Genomic DNA, 14,093 nt, shown 5'->3' with positions numbered 1-14,093 from the left:
CGCGTGCACTTGCGAGCGTTGCCAGCACTGTTTGGCTGTTTGCGTTGGGGGGGGAGGATTTTTTTTCTCCTTTCCCAAGTCAAAGAAGAGTGTGTAGCATTTGTTTTGGAAACAAAACTGCTTCTAGAGAATTACATGGCCTCTGCAAACATATCAGTACAAAACAGGTCGTGTGCTTTGGGCTGGCTCTGAAGACTGTACAAGATAGCAGTCTCCTTCCTCACTTTATGGTTTCATGGCCATTGCATTTAACAAGGGCTCTTAAGAAACCTTTGAAGGAGTAGTATATTGTCGGCTTTACTAGTCCAACGGGACAGTCAAGATGCTTAGCAGCTTTCCCCTGGTCAATGCTGTGATTGCAGGGCAGGGTTTGTATTTTTTACAGGGGTAGAATATCCGCGCTCAGACAAATGGGTAGGGTTTTTCATACTAACTTTTCTTCAAAACCTCTGGGAGCAAAAGTATTGGTGAATATTAATAAGAGGTTGTTGGTCATAGCTGTTGAGGGACACTACAGAGCTGACTGTCTTCAACTTCCTTTGCTACAAACAAATGTCTCCTGGAAAAAAAATTGCCTTCTGCCTCCTTTCTTTAGCACTAGGAGAGCTGGATGGGAATTAGGTAGCACTGCTATTACAAGGAGTGCTTTCCTGTCTCTGCGTGGAACGGGGATCCTTCAGTCAGCTTTGATACCTTCCTGTTCCACGACCTGCCGTGCTCACGTTGTGCCAGGTCAGTAGGTATTCATGCTGCGTTGTCCTTAGCTGCTGAAGTCGTCTTTAACAAGTGTGGGACTCGGTGTCAGGTCTGGGGTAGCTTGGGAGGGACAGCGTTGGCACCACAGACATCTGTAAACAAATAAATGAGTGTTGTCTTTGGCCATGGGATTTCTGGCCATGCTCTTCCTTTCGGGGGCAATGAGATCATATTGACAGGACTGAGAATATAAATCCATGCAGGCTCTGCCGCAGGTTGTGGAAAAACTTGAGTTCGGTGCCCTGGGGCTTAAAACCCAGGCAGAAATTGGCATATTCCCTACACACACTCGTCTTTGTGCCAGAGCTTCTGCTTTGCTTGACGTATGACAGGCTGGCAAGGCGAGTGGCTGGATATCAGCCATCGGAGTTATGAAGTCTTCATTTTCTCTATCAAACTTACAGACTGAGGGAGCCTGGGACGGTCCTGGAAACTCCCAAGTCATTCTCCATCTAAGATTTCCAAAGCAAACCCTGCAGTTGTCTCTTCTCCCATTTGCTGTGCTTTTCCTGCCCCTTCCACACCTCCTGTGTGGCATTGTAGCGTTGATTGCCAGTTAACAGATCCCTCTGTGCTGGGTGGAACCCAACTACAGGGCACAACCCTGAACCAGAAGCCTGGCAAGGCAAGCCGGATTGGCTTTCCAGCAATCCCATTCTGAGGGTGATGGGGAAAGCTTTGAGGGTGCATTTGTTGCTGGTGGATTGGCTTCATGGTTTACAGCTGGGTATAGTACATGGGAGGAAAAAAGCCTTCACAATATGCAGATTTATTGCCACTACCTGCTCTGTAGGACAGATAGCTCGTGGAAGAAGATCTGAGCCCCTAGTGCTGTTGGAAGCCCCAAGAACTCAGTAGCTAGGGATTCAGTGAATCCTAAACCCTGTTGATGCTGGGATGGGGACCTCAATCAGCTCATATACTTCTTAGCCAATAAAAGTGCAGGGTCCCAAATCACTCCAAAAGATTACTTGGAGTCAGATCCGTGCCTGAAATGAAAGGAGGGCTTTGAGCGCAGTCCAGTTTTGTCCACACTGGCAGACTAAACCATCACAAACTTCTCAGCCTGAAGCAGCTTTGGGCATATGTACAGCTGCATCGGGAACACGGTGCCTTTACAAGCCCACCCTGGCCTCTTGCTGCTACTGGGTTTTTTTGAGGAGCAATGAAAAAATGCAAACCCTCGGTGCTCTTTCTTTGCCAGGAGCTGTGCTTTGCAGGAGAGACTCAAGGCTCTAGGATCATTCTCCAGAGAATTTGAGCCACAATAGTGGGTTTGTGATGTATTCTGAAGGTACCGATACTGTTACTGGAATAGGTGAAAAAGTTTGGGACCAAGTGTCCTGTTTGTGTACCCGCCTGGAGATGCCCTTTGCCTGGTCCTCATCACTGCGGTGTGGTTAATGTCTCCATCCTGACCGTTAAACGGAGAAGTGAAGGCAGCAGCAGGCTGGCTTGCCCGAGGTTACCGGGGAAGTCTGGCAGATGAGGTTTCCCAGATCTGAGGCTGATCCCAAGCTTCTGGATTGCCTTTCTTGTACCACTTGCTTTCCGTGTAGCCTTCGTGTCTGCTGGGTTAAATGCTGCTGCTTTTAAGTGAAAAGTCTGGTTGTATGGGGAAAGAGGTTTTTAAGAAAACAAAAAAAAAACCCTCTGAATTGGACATGCCTAATGTGGCAGGCCTGCAGAATAGCTCCTTAGTCAACTACTTTCGGCTACAACCTCTGCCTGGCTGCTAGAGCCGAAGGCCAGAAATGCTGGTGAGTTTATCTGTCCTAAACATCTGCATGGCACGCTTCTCCCGGCCACCCCTGTGCCAAACCAGTGGCCTCTGTTTGGCCTTTCTGGTAAAGGATTTTAGCTAATCTTGAGTTGAAGACCTCAATAAATGAAGAATCCTCTCCTTTCTCTGAGGTTAATTAACTGTGGCAGCTAATTGTTGAACAAATTGTTTGAAACAGTTACAAATACGCCAGAACTTCCCAGAATACAGCAAATTGCTTGAGCTCTGCTTTTGTGGGTTTTATTTAGATGTCACTAGGACACGGTTCTGTTTATGCCTGTTTAATTCAGAGGAGTCTGCTGCTGCCCCTCTTGCTCTCCAGCCCTCTCTGGGTGCCTGTCTCTGTATTTGAGGATGCACAGCGGCTGATTTATGACATTTGCCAGCTTGACCAAGGGCAAACTCCAGAGCCATATAGCTGTGAGTGATTCATCTTTCCTTCTCGTACATGGAGATAAATGTCAGGATGGATGTCAGCTGTCTGGCCGATGCATGAGTGAATCTGGTTTTGTATGTGCACCTTAAGCCCAAAGTATGTGCATGCATTTTTTACTGTTTGTGATAAACCTGGAAACACAGATTGTGTTGGAGGAAGAGGGCCTTTTGGTTTTAAATATTGATACCAATATAACAGGGCTGTGGCTGTGACAATCTGGGAGCCTTGAAGCATTCGCTCAGAGGTTGTGCTGAATGCCGTGGGGAATTCAGTGTTGTGCAAAATAAAAGAAATGGCTTTGCAAAGTGATAACATGCTTCAGATGCAGAAATAATGGACGAGGTCCTCTTGGGTCCACAGGCTGTGGACTTGTGGGGCTGAAAATGGGAAAGGAAAGATTCAGGCTGAGACTTAGGAAGAGGCCCCTGACGGAGTTTTTTTATTTACTTTGATTTGTGATGTAACTGAAAAGAAAGCAGCTGCCCAGAAACCCAGGCGCCTATGGATTGATTGCTGTGGAGGAAGAGGTGAAGACCCTGTTCCTTCGAAATGCTCGAGGCATGGGGAGTTGGATGTGGTAGGTTGTCGTCATCTCTAGAGCCTCCGTTCAGAGAGTACCGAGTAGTTCTGCTGTGTGGTTCTTCATCAGCTAATCAAGTTAACAGTCATCCAGAAGGCATGATAAGGGCTGAGAAACTTTTAAAAGTAACTTTCGGTGTTGTTCTCATCTCTCCGATCCTTTTAGGACTTCGAGCCACATACAGAGTTAAAAGCAGTCAGAACACGCTGGGTTTCTTGCGTGTGCAGTTGCCCCTTCCCCAGCAAGGGACCCGTCACGTGGCTTGTGAATAAACCGTAACAGGGGCCCGCGGACCCCTGAGCTGGCTCCACACAGAGCATACCTGCCAGTTCTTTGAGGGCTTACTAGCAAAGGCATAGCTTTGTGCAGACTGAGCTGTGCTGCTTCCAAATCTGAGCTGGCTTTGTGCCTTGCTGTGCCTGGTCTAATAAGCTCTCTCCGAATGGGATTTGCAGGGTAGTGCCTGTTGGGGCACGCGGGCTGGCTGGTAGCAGTGAGCGGAGGTCTGGCGCTTTGTCTGGGCGTTGCAGCCCCCTGTTGCTGTGAAGATGAGGAGCTGACTGTAGGATATTTTCTGCATCTCAGCGCCAGCTTTTACGTTAACTGGTTGTAATAAGTGTAGTCTACAACATAACTTGTAGTCGATGGTTATTTAATTTTTGCAGGCTGTTCCAGTGTAGGGTATAGCTCTCGCAGGGAGAAATGTTCAAAGTACAGGGGTAGTTGTTGATGAGGGTAGCAGAGAACGTCACAGCACAGCTTGGACTCATCTGGGCAAGGTAAAGCTGTCCAGGAGAGGACTCGCCTTTTGTCCTGTGCCAGCATTTGATGCATCAGGTAGTGGCATGGGAGCACGTTGTCATGAGTTAGTCGGCACGCTGGTTGCATACGCTGCACTGTAGAGTTTGAGCACCTTAGCATGTTTAGTTGGTAAAGGAAAAGCAAGCTTATAAAACTTTAGGATTACTATCTTTATGTGAAAAAGCAAACCACACTGAGAGGCTGTAGGGGATGGAGAGGGGGACGGCAACCCAGTCTTTTAATTCAACTGAAGTTTCACTTAATGTGGAGAGTGTAAACGAGAGGAAGTAATTTTTCTCTGCCAAGTCCTTTATTTAAACATCAAGGCTTTTCCTGGCTACTTGCAAAAAATACTGTTAGCAGAGTGGTCCTGTGCATGACACTTCTTTCAGGCTGAGGCTCCACTGCAGCACCAGCCAGAAGATCTGGCCACTGCCTGTTGTGTTCCCACCATTCCTCTCACATCCATGCCTGCTGGATCTTTTTGCTGAGCTATTTCGGTACACTTAGCTGAATCTAGCCTGACTGCCAGCATCGCATGCTAAAACAGCTCTGCAGCAGCTGAGTGCTGGAGCCAGTGTCAGGGAAGAGGTGGATGGCGTTTAAATTGTGACGGAAATTCAGTCTTAAAGATCTTCATCTTTTCCAAATGAGCTTGTTTTCCTGAGGCAGGGAAAGTACACCGAGGAAGGGTCATTTTACGCTTGAACTTTCATCTTTCCCTGCGTGCATGCTCTGGGGCAGGGCTAGAGACAAGGTCCCGGATTAGACACGACCTTTGGTCAACAGATGACTTGCAGTGTCTCCTGTTCTGAAAGCTGCTCTACTTGCACGTATATGAAGGTGACTATTAGGATAACATCATCATTTGTGCATGGAGTTGCAAGAAAAAATATTTCATGTCCCAGCAGAGCATCGCTGCAGTCACATACACACAACTGCTAGCGCCCATGGTCTTTGCAGTCATAGCTCACTCAGACCTATGACATTGTGATGTAATTTTCTTCAGCTTTTTAATTAAACAGAGGCTTGAATTTCATATATTTCTTTCCACATTTCTTCAAAGCCCTTATGTTCACCCCCTTCCCCCCACTTCAGCTTTCCCTGGTGGATTACAGCCTGGTGGAAAACATAGAGCACATTGTGAAGCCCAAAGCAAAAGCTGACTCAGCGATCCTTCCCATTTAGGCTGACGCTGTTCGTGGAACAGGAGGTTAGCCTTAAAATACTTCTGCCAAAAAATCCTGCTGCTGTAACGGAACTGGTGCCCATTTTATTAGCTGTTGCTGTGTCCTTTAACTTAGTTTTTTAAAGAATGTAGTCTACTAGTGCCTTAACACTCTGGGAAAGAGAGTTTTCTTTTCATATGCTGGAATAATTCTGATTTTTCTATAAGAAGCGTTTGCCATCTCTTCTCTGAATCTCTGGAGCAAGGCTCTGTCCTAGACACAGCTCATGTTGCTACTAACGGTGGCCCCCGTCCTTAAAGGATTTCAGCTCATGCAAGCTGAAGTCCAGGGAGCTGCTGTATGGAAGTGAAAGAGCCTTACTTATAACATGAATGTCAGCACATGTCTTTGCAGGCCCACACGTGGTCCCGTAGATTAGGTCTTTCTCTGTCCCTAGGGACTTCTCCAGGTTGCGCTCAGATCTGCGAAGAGCCACCTGCTTTCTGCTGGGGACCGTTTCGGCTCCTGGAAGCAGGATCGGTTCTGGAGCTGCCAAATCTAGTTCCTGCTGGAGGAGCACCTCCCCAGCTCTTCCACGCTGCGTGGAGCTGGAGGGATGCGTCGCTGCTCTTCTGTGCTTCCTCACTTGAGCAGAGGGGGAATGAAAGTGTTGCCTTTAGAGCAGGCACAGGGCAATACAGGAATAAAAAGCTTTCCTTATCGTTCCCACCATCCTTACTACCTGGAGCAGATCCGTTCCTGACCTCGGTGCGGATGGGTGTCAAGACCCGATCCGTGTGCATGAGTGCGATCTCGCTAATGTGTATGAAACTGGATGCAAGCGCAGCAGCAATGCAGGACTAGCCAGTGTAGTGAGGTGCTGCTATAAAGGGAAAAGTGAATCTCATCAAGTTCCTGTGTTCTCCATAAAGCAATCAGCGACAACTTGAGGTGATATTCCAGGGAGAAAGTGGGTTTTGAGGAGAGAGCTGGCCAGAGAGCAGTGCTTTGCATGACAATGGTGGGAACGGTGGGTGTCTGTCATTCCCGGAAATGTACTCAAGTGCCCTTTTTCCACCGGGGAATTAAGAAGTTATGCAGACTCGGCCTAGTTTCATTAATGGATTTAAAACAGGTTTTGGCAGAAGGCAGCCAAGCACATCAGGAATGGAACAGAAAATACTCTTCTCGAGTCCAGGAGCCTGGAAACTGCCTCTCACACCATCTAAAGCAAGTGACAAATACTGTTCTTGTTGTAATCTGAAATCTTTCGCTTTTCTCCCTCCCCCACATCCATCGTGTGCAGGAGTGCATAGGCTATTTATTAGCAAATTTAAAGCCACAGGCACAAAACTATTGTGGAGTCACCCTAGGACTCCTGCACTGGAGGAGGAACATGTTGCATTAAAAGGTACTTACCAAAGCAGCTGAATTCAGTCTCTTGATTGCCTTGGCTACAGCTCCAGGTACTTATTCATATTTTTTCCTTTTAACCCTTATTTCTTCTCCAGTCTGATCTGCATTTTTGACAGGTGGTTATTATCGCTGAAAGAGCTGACAGCTCCGGTAGTTTCAAGTGCTGCAGAAATCCTGGTGTTAGTTGTAATGCACACAGGTTGTCTTTGGATATTTGGAAAGAAAGGCTGTAGAAAACTTGCACGATACAAAGCTTGTCTGTGCTGGTGTGAGCAGGAGTGCTGGGTGCTGCTCTGTCGGGGCCCAAGATCACGGGGTGTCTTGGATCTCAATGGGAAGCACTTCCAGTCCTGAAATCTGGAGCAAAGTGAGGCCGACAACAACTAGACAACTTCTGTAGGTGTTTTCAGCATTTCCCTGGCTCAGTCTTTAGTGGTGTTTCCTAACCCTCCGCGTTTGGGATGAGTACCTCTCTCAGCTTGTCCTCCTCCCAGCTGGGCTTCCCCAGTGCCGGTGCACGTGCCTGGAGCCGTACATCAGTGACCCCAGCTTCTGGGTTTATTTTTCACAGCAGGTGCTTCTTACAAAATTAATCTCATTAGTAGGTAATCTGTGACGTGTCCGAGTCCAGGCTGTCAATGTGCGAATACCTTCCTCCTGTACTGAAAGACTGTGGAGACACTCAGAGCGGTTGCTCAGGATGTCTCAGTTAAGCCGTGTTCAAAGTTGGGATAACTCTACTGTACGGACTGCTGTGGTACTTTGAGACCTGTTGATGGGAAGAAGAATATTCCACCATGATGGACGATGGGAGTCCTGGTGGAAAGCCCCACCGAGGTTTGAGCAACTAGCAAATACTAGGATTAAATGAATTTCATAAAGGGTCCTATTTTAACACATTAATATTTGATAGAGACAAAATTCTTTGCGGCTGTAGCTGCAGTTTGGCAGGGTCCTATCTCTTGCAACAGGGGTCACTACTTCCATACAATGCTAGAGCTGATTTATCCTATTTTTACTATGAGTAGATGCAAAAGTTGTTTTTCTAACGTGCTGCGATTTTGTTTGCTTCCCCACCCTTAGACTCCATCTGTACACTTCAAAATAGTAGGAAGAAGAGGGCAGAGAAAGAACAAAGGCTTGTAATACGAATGGAAGGAAACTAGGGAAATTCAGGAGGAAATGGACAGTGAGAAATACAAAAAGATCCAGCTGCGCTGAATGCGTGGGGCATGAGTGCACAGGGATGCTTTCTGCTTGGTATTCAGAGCTCAAGACCTGCATTGTGGAGCTGAACTTTCCTTTGAGTCAGTGACCTATTCAGACACCTAACAATGTCCATTATGTACAGTCAGCTTGTTTATGCCCAGTCCTGGGGTTTTTTACCTTTTTTCATGTATAATAAAACAATATCCTACTTACAAAGTGGCCAGGCCGAGCTAGATTTTGCTGTGCGAGCGCTTGACCATCAGCTTTCAGCAAGCATCTTGTTACTTAAAGATTTAAGAACACAAACTATGATGACAAGATGCTTAAGGAGAACATCTGGTGATGAAAACACTGTTCTTGATTGACTGATAGTAAATGTCTCTCTTCTTCAAAGGATGGGGGGAAAAAAAAGAGGTAGCAAGAGGTGGGTCCCTGCCTCTCTGGAGTTGTAGTGATTAAATTGGCAGCCTGAAGAGGTTAAGTCCAGAACAGTGCTGAGGCTTGGGACCAGCCTGTCATTGATGCTCTTGCATCTCTGTGGGGCGAGAGCAGCGGAGAGGCGAAGCCCAGGGAGCTGGGGAAGAACATCTCCGCTGTGGAGGGGCAAGCGGTGCTGCTGCAGCCCATGTCCTTGCTGCAGAATAGGTGGGGCTATCAGCCCATTTGAGAGCTCTGCTTAGATTTGTTCTACAGCGGCAGAGAAACCAGCTGTCCCAGGTTTAACGTACGAGGGGATCCCCAGAGAGGCTTTGTATGCTCTCTGCGGAGTTCGGGGCAGCAGCTGCAGAAGTGCCCAAGCGTGCTCTGCAGCGGAGATATCCTCTGCGACCTTGGGCAGCCCAGGGTTTTAGCTCTGTTACTTGGAAACAGCTCCCACCTCTCCTACAAAATACAACACGAGTTATCGTCGCATCACGTGGAGGCTCTCATTAACGTGAGAGACGAAGTACAGCTTTCGGGTTAGAAAGAATGCTGTACGATATGACTTGACCTTAGCCTGTAGTTTTCTGCAGGAGGACGTCATTCTCAGTTGAGGGAGGTGCTCCTTAACCCAGCCCATCGAGAAGCAACTGTAAGCAGTGATTGAAAGAGCTGGAGCTAGAAATAAAGTATATGTTTCGTGGTGAGAGTAATTTGGGCATTGGAGCAAGTCTGTGCAGGCGATGGTGCTCTCTCCTCCTATTTAAAGAGAGAAAGCATTTTGGCAACTTCCTTGTTCCGTCTTATGCCCTTGTTTAACCACCACTCATTCAGTTAGAGCCACTTAGCAGCTTTTAAGACGTTTCTTTAGGGAGAAAAAATGAATTCTGCACATTCAGGGAAACATCTGTCATCATTCGGAGCAGAAACTGCAGTTAATGCGGTCCCTGGAGCATGTGGGAGAGCTCCGGTTCCTTACTGCCGCTATGCAGTCACTTCTCGGAGAACGGAGCTGGCTGTGAAAGGTGAAGAAGGTGGTTTAGCACCATTGCCCTACATCTAGAAAAATCAAGCGGTGCCGCTTTGAAGCCTCAAACATGTGTGTGTGCAGCACATGACACATGAGGAGTGTTTTTATTCATGTTTGTTCTCAGGAAATCATGTTGCTTTGTAAGCTGAACCCTTTCAAGTGTGTTAATTTTGCACCCCGAAAGCTGGGCTTTAGCAGGCACTTCTGGAAGATGTCAGCCTGGGCTGTATTTTCCTGACTTAGATCCTTGCAGTAAGAACTGAAGAATGGAGCATTTAAATAAAAAAAATAGAAGCTACAGTGCAGCTAGATAATGTCAATCTTGTTATTGCTTTTAATATTCATTGCCAGGCACAGCGATCAAACTTCGTCAGCTTTAAGTTAAGCAACCCTTAGTCTTAGTCAGCTTCTGTCTACGTACATGAAAGGGATGACTGAGCCCACAGCTGCTAAAAGCATCTCTCGATTACTTATATTTCACTAGGTATTTAAAGATTAGGTCGGGGCATAGAGGATGAAAGGGTTTTTTTCCTTATCTTTTAATAAGAAACTTGTATTTGCAGATATGAAAAAGACCAAAGACTGACGCGTCTGACATGCTCCTCTTTTCCCCGCTGCTTCCTCCAAGTGGGGTGGGGGCAGGGGAGCATGTGGAGATCCTACAGGGAATAAAACCATGTCCCTCTTGGTCTGCTGCTTACCACAGCCCTGCCCCGGTTCCCAAAATTGATGGGTAAGGATGTGCCATGCTGGAGTTCTCATGACATAGCCTTGCTAGCAATGCAGGAGACTGAGCAGTGTACATGGGAATTAAATATATGGGGCTCTGTATGCTTTAAACGTGAACAACAAAGGGGAAGATGATCTCTTCTCTGTGCCTGTAATGCAAGAAGCTTTGAAAGATTCCTGTAGTCGCTTGCTTTTGCTGTCTCCGCTGACTATCAAACCCATTTTGGGGAAAGGACACCTTCGTTAGCCTTGTGGTGCTCCAGCCCTTCAATCAAAAAATAACCATCCCTGAGATCTCCAGAAAATTATCTGGCAAAATCAGAGAGGACCAGATTAACATTGTCCTAAACAAAAAAAAGAAAGAAGCAGGGGAAAATAGTTTGGAGAAGGACTTCCAGCTGTTTATATTTAAAAATGTGGGAAGGGGGGACAAAGGCATGGGTCCCAGTGTAAAACAAAGCCAGCGGCTTTCATGTCCTCTTTAAGGCAGACACGTGGCAGGAACAAAGATGCTCCCCTTGCTGTAGCCGCTTGATCATAGAAATGAGTGGCGTACAGACTGCGTTCGCACCAGCGTGTGCTCAGGAGAAGGGTGTGAACGGTTCCCACACAACCTTCTCAAGAGCAGCCTGAAACAGTATTTAACATCCTCCTGCCAGCCGTTCATCTTTACGCCGGCAGGTTGAAACAAGTGATGGAGTTGCTTCAAGGGAATTTGCTGGGGAGCTGGTTGTGTGTGGCATAACAGACTTAACTGATGTCTTGGGGTGCTTTCCCTGGTAATAGCTTAACTGGACATAGAGAGCTCTGACTTGGTGATCAGTAGACTTGGGGGTGTGGGGGGGAGCTGGGCACACCAGACCCAGCACCCTCTATATCACCAGATGCACGTGATGTGGGTGAGGAGGACAGGGGGAGCTTCAGCCCAGACTAAGGTGGTGTGTCTGCAGGGTGGAGGGTGGTCGAGGTCCCAAGCAGCCCAGCCACAGCACTGCTTTGGGGATGCAGAGTGAATCCGTGCATCTCGCTGCTGGCATGCTCGAAGCCAGCTTGGGTTTTCCATGTGGCTCTGGGTGCAGCCACCCCGTGAGCGTTGAAGGCCTTGGGGAAACCCTGCAGCTAAAAGTACCCTTTTTTATTTGTCTGATTTTTCATTGGGATTGTACAGTACCTGTATGTGCAGCTCTGCTGAGAAAGCCTGGCCGTGCTGTGGAAGTGCTGGTAACTCAGCCGCGTGCCTAATCCAGATCAGGGATTTTCATTGCCGAGTCTTGATTCCTGTGCTTTTTTAGCTTATCCAGTTGTAACAGCCTCAGGGCCTGAAGGCAAGAAGTGCAAGGTGACGAGGAGGTGATCCTGGTAGCCGGGTGTAGCTAGGAGCCAGTGCACATCAGCTCTCCTCAGCCCTGCCTCTGAGTTTGCTGTGAGACTTGACCTCATCCCTCCGTACCGCGGTTGTCTCCCCCGGGTCCCAGGGTGTGCCTCATTCACACCCGCAGAGGTCTGAGGGGTTGTGGCTGTCCTCCTATGGAGTGCAGTGTTGTTCCCTGCAATGGTTTAACCCTGAGATCCGGGTCACCTTTCCTGGTGTATACAATATCTCCTGTAACTTTGGTCCCCCTGCTCATGTGTTCATGCCCTTTGCTCCTCCTGAGTTTGAAAGAAGTGCTTGGCGCTTCATGCCTTCAGCTCAACCAAATGTGCAAGGTCAGGAAGCCAGCAGGGAAATTCTGCCTCAAACTCATAAAGCAGAGGAACCGGGTAAAATAAACACTTGCCTTCTGAAGTGGTTATTTGGGATTGTACCGACGCAGACTTTCCCATCTGCTCTGTTCTCCACAGAGTTGAACACGGCAGGGTCTGCTCAGGTAAGCACCCCACCTGGGAGATGTTTCTGTAGGATTTTGCTATGAGGGAGAATAAAACTGAAGAGGTTTTTTGTTCATCACATAAGAATCCTGCTTCTAAGCTGTGCCTTTAGACATATATTTAAATGGCAAGAGCTGTTAGTTTTTCTTCCATCAGAATTTATTCTTCTTGTTGCTGCATTCAAGCAAGGGTATACTGTGAAAAATGGTTGTCTCTAGTGGCAGCTTTGCTCTGCAGCGCTTTGCCATTCAGAATTGGCCTTGTTTAGCTCTGCTGCTGAAAAAGGACGTTCAGGCAGTCTTGCTTTGCCTTTGTTACCTCTGTGCAGAGTCAGCGTGGCAATGATACGAGGAGAAAGTAAGCTTCGATTTCTCCTTGCAGGTTGTCACCAGGCTGGTTATCAGGCTTTGGGCATCTTTGTGCTCTCCCCACTCTTCAAGGCAGGAGAGTAAAATCAGAGTCCCCAGGGTAGATTTCAGCCTGCAGAGGTGTTTGTGGTAACCCACAAGCTAGGAAGAACCCTAATTTGACGTGCAGACCCTTTCGTATTGCCTCTCTGCTGTGTCCATGAGTTGTTCGTGTTGCTTCAGAGGAGCGTTTGTCTGAAATCTCTGGGGTTTCTGTTCTGTCAGTACTGCTGTGCCGGTATTGACAGCTTTCATACGCTGCTTTTGTTGCTTCTCGGAGGATTGCACTAGTAACCCTGTTTTTCTGCAGCATGACATTGCACTGCACCTCCTCCAGCAGAGAGGATTTTAGAGGGTCATTCACACGGTCCATGGTCACAACATGGTCATTCAGAGTCCATAGACAGCTTAAGCCTTTAGTCTCCTTGCTGAAACTCTTAGGAGGAACACTGATTTGGTGGCATAAACCTTTCCATCAGACTCTGCGGGCTGGGTTGTGGACAACAGCTCTCCTCTACTCTTAATCAGTCGGGGCAAGCATCTTGTTGCAGATCCCGAGTCGCCCAGTGTCATATTTAATTGATTGTGGGAGGGGGTGATGCTAGCTTTGAATGAACCACCAATTCTTAAAATATTTGGCAAATTTTCCTCCTAATGCTCAAGTCCTGGGGGAAAGCGATCAGGTAAGAACCTCAGCTTTTGAGCAAGGAAAAGAAAGTTTCTGCCTCTAACGGCTGGAAGGAAAGGACAGCCATTCTGGCTGGCTTAACCTAAGGCTTAGAAACTAGGAGGCAAATTAATACTGTTTCTGATTTTGCTTATTTTTCTGCCATGTCTAGCTTTTCAGCTAACCTTGACTGGAGGGGGTGCGGAGCCTGACTCATGGCTTTTGAACACTGGGGTTGGCGGCTCTAGAGAAGAGCTCCCATGTGCTCTTGGTTACACTGATGTCCGTGGGCCTGTGAAATTTGGGTGTGTGCTCTGGTTCGCAGCGCTGCTTGTTACCAACATGTGGCTGGATGTAGGTGGCCTGCCCTCATCTGTTATTTGGCTGGTGCTGATACATCAACACTATGCAAATCTGCCTTTAGTTAGCTGTTTTCTTTTCCCAGATGTATGACAGTGCATGTGGGGTTTAGGTATTCGGCTGTGCGAGGGGAGTCGCTGTTGGAGGATTGTAATTCACCCTGGTTTAATTACATGCTCAGAGACAAGGCTTTGTATTGAAAAAGTTGGGGGGGTTTTTTTGGCTTCTGAGTCCATCCAGTCCCTCTCTAGTACAAAAAAATTGCTTATTATCAAGAATATTACTGTCCTGGTTGGCATAAAACTGCTGGGTGACTTTTAGATGCATCCCAGTCTTGCCAGTTAATGATGGGCTGAAAGAGTGGATCAGCTGGCTTGATTTAATAGCAGAAGTGGAGGAAAGCTGATGGTGGTGCATTTTTTTTTGTCTGCAGTGATCTTCAGCTCAGAAGAGCACATCTC

At 47.5% G+C, this 14,093-nt stretch overlaps 1 protein-coding gene across 4 annotated transcripts in view; it reads left to right on the top strand.

Moving 5' to 3' along the window:
* Positions 1 to 14,093, top strand: part of CFDP1 (craniofacial development protein 1) — a 67,386-nt gene that overhangs the window by 29,561 nt on the left and 23,732 nt on the right. The window contains exon 6 of one of the 4 annotated variants that reach the window (XR_012675343.1): positions 10,164 to 10,333. The exons of the other annotated variants lie outside the window; for them this stretch is intronic. The gene's annotated coding sequence lies outside the window, so the exon portion shown is untranslated. The remainder of the gene's footprint in view (positions 1 to 10,163; positions 10,334 to 14,093) is intronic. 4 annotated transcript variants of the gene reach the window in all.

The sequence above is a fragment of the Calonectris borealis genome, chromosome 12 (genome assembly GCF_964195595.1).
Source record: "Calonectris borealis chromosome 12, bCalBor7.hap1.2, whole genome shotgun sequence".
Lineage (NCBI taxonomy): Eukaryota > Metazoa > Chordata > Aves > Procellariiformes > Procellariidae > Calonectris > Calonectris borealis.
This window is presented reverse-complemented; position numbering and strand designations above follow the sequence as displayed.